The sequence below is a fragment of the Octopus bimaculoides genome, chromosome 15, assembly GCF_046866305.1.
Source record: "Octopus bimaculoides isolate indiv1 chromosome 15, ASM4686630v1, whole genome shotgun sequence".
Lineage (NCBI taxonomy): Eukaryota > Metazoa > Mollusca > Cephalopoda > Octopoda > Octopodidae > Octopus > Octopus bimaculoides.
Genome location: NC_142942.1, coordinates 23,804,752 through 23,809,751, shown reverse-complemented (window position 1 = coordinate 23,809,751; position 5,000 = coordinate 23,804,752). Strand labels below are relative to the sequence as shown.

The window sequence follows — 5,000 nt, the reverse complement described above, 5'->3', positions numbered from 1 at the left end:
AAGGCCCTGTTGTATTTCTTCTGGTTCTTTACATTCTGGGTTCATATCCAGCTAAGGTGAACTTCATATTCCATCCCTCCGGGGTCGGTAAAAATAAGTTACTGGTCAAGTATTTGGGTTCGATGGTCCCAACTGACCTCTTCCCTCAAAATTGCTGGCCTTGTGCCAAAATTAGAAACCATTCTATTAATCCACACTTTCTAAACCTCGATAAAAATGCTGTATTTCTTCTGGTGCTTTAATTCCGGGTTCAAATTTCACTAAAGTCAACTTCAGCTGTTCATCTTTTCGAGATCGACTGCAGTACCAGTTAGGTACTGCAGTCGATAATCTCCTCCCACACGTCAATACATCTATTGAACTCTCATCCGGTTATGGTCAGTGATCAAAGCCTTTTGTTCAATGATTGTACTCGTTGATCTTTATGCGTACTTCTATTTATAGATTTTTTTTTCCCATGGAGTAAAGTATAAAGGAAAGGAAATGTGTTATCGAAAGATGACAACGTCAAAAATTTGCATTAAGGCGCAGGTCAACTCTGGATCAAGCTGGTTTAAAGGTGTTCCAGCCCGTCAGCTGCAGCGCATCTTGTTTTTTATTCTGACATAGTGTCTTTATTCCTTCTTCTTTGTGTGTGTGTGGGGGGGGGGGGAAGAGGGCCGCAGGATGTGAATTGAAGGATAAGTGGATGATATTGCTAGCATGTCAGATGAGGTTCAAAGACACCCACACATAGTATAGTTGTTTGTTTAACCATAATGTTAAGGACATGCCTTTGTAAACACTTCTGTGAATATATTATATCGAAATATTTATATATTACAACAGGTAAAATTAATTCAATAAAGGAACATTTCTTAGATTTATTTATTAATAATTCTCTTTCACTCAACTTACGAACCAATTTGACCCAGACGGAGCCAACACGATATATCGAGATAACTGTCGAAACTGCCCCAATGTCGCACCCTACCGTCTTAAAAAAAGAAAAGATATTTTGGAAGATGTTGACTTCGATAAATGCAGGACGATAGTGGTTGGAACACTTTTCACTCCTAAGTCATCTCCAACGTGAAATACACGCAGTGTTAACGACTGTAGTTTTCGTATTCAATGTTTTCTAGAATGTCTGCAACTAAAAACATGTTGCTGTTTAAATACCTCTGAGATGATACTGCCTCAACAATATTTTTTATTTCAACGAAACTTTTGGTGAATGCTATATAGCTTGCATTTTTGGAGTAGATTTCTCTGTTTTAATATGAAATTTTGGGCTATATCAGCCATACAAAATTGTGTTAATCTTCTTAAAGGACCTGACCGAAACGTGTTTATCGCTTCGTTTTTCACCCAAACCATTCCGCTCTTTCCACTTTCTTTTCAGCATGACTCCTGTAATATCTTCACGAAGCCTCTCTGTTTAATAAAGTTGAAGTTATTGTCAGCAATCCTACAGTAAGAGAAAACTGTAGTTGATATTTATCCTATTAAAGGGCAAATATTCAAGAGGTTTCTGTAAAGTCTGCTCAACAGGAAATTACAGGTCTGGCTTTGTTTTCGTTAGTCGGAAAGTTGTATCTAAAACTTCGACAAATTCTTGGTCTTTCCCTTTTATGGTACTCAAGCTTTATATTGGGGGTGGATCGTCTTCAGAAATGATCAAACATAAATAGGAAATTAAAGTCAGTAGAAGAAATAAGGTCGGGGGCGGTGGTATAAGTGATTTGCTGAGGGAGACTTGGCTGTTATTTTTAACAGGCCAAGCAACTATAAAGATTATGTGGCTATTGTCGGTGAAGGTAAAGCAAATGGAAAGAGTAAAATAAGCGAAATTTTTAAATATCAAACGAAAATTAAAACCGTGAGAGGGAACCCTCTACATGGCCACTCGTCATGCTAGAAATAGTAGTCAAAATTCCTTCAAGCCAGACTCTACCGTCTTTTAAAAAACTGAAAGACAAACATATTCGACGATGATATATTGTCTACCAAAAAAAAAAAAAAAAAAGAAAGAAAGAAAAAAGACAGGATGGGCATGACTGGAATACTTTTTCATCATGGATTATTTCAGGTTAGACTCGTGGCAAGCTGAAATGGCTTAGCGTCATTAGTTTCAAAAACTTCATACAAAGAAGTTCAAATATTAGGGGAAAGTTTCAGAACCCTTCTTTCGTCACCGGCACAGAAGACAAGATAAAGTATATTTGCTTCTTCAGTTCTCCGGAATTACATTTGATGGTGGTGGTGGTGTGTGTGTGTGGGGGGGGGACTCATGCCCATCATCCTTAGACATCAGAAATACAAAAAGAAAAAAAAAACGACCGTCTGAAAAAGCGTACCTTGACAAACCCTCAACTTCCGTGGACGACGTGCCCGCTTTTCAAACACCGCACACACCACTGTCAACATCATTACCACCACACACACCACTGTCAACATCTTTACCAATGCATACACCAACATCAATACCATCACAAACACACACACCAGAAACCACTCCACCTTCGTCGTTGCGACAAAACTCAAGTGACCCTTATGTCACTAGGTCTGGCCGGACAGTGCATTGGCCAAAGAAACTTTCCAAAACAATATACATTTGACATTTTTTGTGCCGCCGGCATTTCATTTCTCTGTACAAACAAACATTGTTTTTCTTCCATTTCTGTGCACAGTAACGTGTTAAGAGAAAATATGTACACATTACATATTGTTTCAACTTTTGCATACACATTTGCTCACGCCAACACCTTCGTTGCGACTTTCTATCACACAGACCCTTTATCTCTAGGAATGGCTGAACTTTTCATGTTGAACAGAACCTTTTTTCTTACTCACATCGTGTCGGATACAAAAGTTTTGCTTCCATTACTGCATCCGACACAGCATTGCTTTGAAAATTTATTGAGCTTGTCATTCTTTGTTTTAACAAAACAATTTTGTTTTTTCATTGTATAATTTTAGCCATGTTTTCTAGGTTCGGCGGCCATCTTGTTTCCGCGCCCTCTACAATCTTTCCTTGTTTCGTGCTATGCACTCGGGGGTGGGGAGACATTGTAGTGGCGCGTGTGGCCGCCATTTTGGGAAGTGCCATTGCGCATGTGCAAGGACTTACCGTCAGCGGAAGTACCCGAGCACGCATGCGCAATGCGACAGGTGGAGAGAAAGCAATAGCGTTCGCTCTCTTTTCTCTCTAGCAGCGGTGGCGACAACACGTATCTCTTTTCTCTCTGGCAGCGGTGCTGACAACACGTATCTCTCAGCTCGATACCGACGTGTGGTCGAAGCTTCCTTTGGTATTCTAGCAGCATGCCTGTTCACCCAGGAACGAAACGGCTCTACACCAACCTAGAATAAACTATTGATCTGTTGTTACCATTATCCCTCGTGTTGTTGTATTTCTGGATTTTAATGATTAATATAAGAACTGGGGAGAGATGGCCGAGCCGTCATATCTCATCCAATTCTTATAACTACATAGAGACCCTCGTTGGTTCGTCAAACACTAGTAAATTCTGGTGGTGGCCACAGTAAGGACGGAGTGCAGTACTTCCTGTTCGTCTGCATTGCTTTTTGTTGGTGTAAATCTTAACTCAGTGATAGATGACAATGAGGCGATGTTGCCTCTCGAAGTATGAAAACTTGGCATCTTAACCTGGAATGGGAGCCCATGGATGGATCATTGGTTTGCGGTATTTACGTTCAATTAGTAGCAGGATCATCTGGGGTCGACAAAATAAATACCAATAGTATACTAATGTAGATATAATTGTCTGTGTCTGGTGGATAGTGGAATTAATTAGTCGTAAAGTGTCACTTAGACTGGATTGTGGCATTTGGTTTGTCTCTACATATGAAGTTCAAATCTCATTAAAGATGAATTTGTTTTCTGTTCCTTCGAGGTTTGATAAAAATAAGAACCAAGTAAACACCAACCATCTACAGGTGTCCTAAGAAGTAGGGGAATTCTGAAACCGGAAACCTTTCTTGTCCCGAATGTTCTTAACAGAGTCGAGTCCTCCATGAAAGGCACCCAAAGGACCAGCTGACGGGCAACGAATTATGTTTACTACCACCCATTGCAGGATTTTGAACTTAGAAAACACAAAGGGCTGGAGTAAACATCGTAGGGCATCCTGTCTGACGCCCCAACGATTCTGCCAATTCGTGCTAAACTGAGACAGTCTTTATCGACCTTAGAAGGGTGAAAGGTAAAATTGATTTCAACAGAATTCGAGCTCAGAATGCAATGTCAACGCTCCGTCAGTTCACCGCCAATTGTTGCGAGAAGTTTCTAACGACTCGGATTTTCTTTTGTCTGACAGTGATGTGGGGTGGGGGTGGGGTCCTTTCCCTGTCCCTCAGTCTAAGGACAACAGCTCGAAACGTTACATTATTTTTACGACAATCGAACTTACTGAACGCTTGTATCGATCTCTTCCGTTGTTAATTGTTGCTAACGACACAGATCAATCACTGGTTTCCACGGATTCCTGATTGGAAAATCTATGATCTTTTATTAATGTCTAAAGTTACAATTATATATATAGCTTACTGAAAATGTCACTTTTTTTTATGAAACCTTTCCGATAATTATGTCTGAAGTCTGTCAGCAGCCTTCGACTTCCTTAGGTTTGCATGACATGAGTGCCCAAGAGAAACAATACGCCCCTTCCGCGTCGTCCTTGAATTGCACTCGAGTCCAACTCGGGATTAACCCTCAGCTTTTGCTGGAACTCATTTTCAACTGAGTAGATTGGAACAACATTTTACTCAAAAACATAAATCGCTGCTCAGTTTGGGAATCGAAAGCACAATCTCAAAATCCTGAGTACAACAACTCTAACCAATTATTAAAATCATTATGTTAGGCAAAAACTCTTCAGAGGGGTAGAAAAAAGACATGCTGTTAGGTATTATAGAATCATCACAGCAGACTAAGGGATGATACCACCCTTTAATTGAATATATATATATATATATATATATATATATATATATAT

The 5,000-nt window shown here is 39.8% G+C and overlaps 1 protein-coding gene across 3 annotated transcripts in view; it reads left to right on the top strand.

Annotated features, from left to right (window-relative positions):
* The window catches only part of LOC106874101 (tyrosine-protein phosphatase non-receptor type 9), a 55,972-nt gene that overhangs the window by 20,313 nt on the left and 30,659 nt on the right, over nt 1–5,000 (top strand). The gene's annotated exons all lie outside the window — the stretch shown is intronic.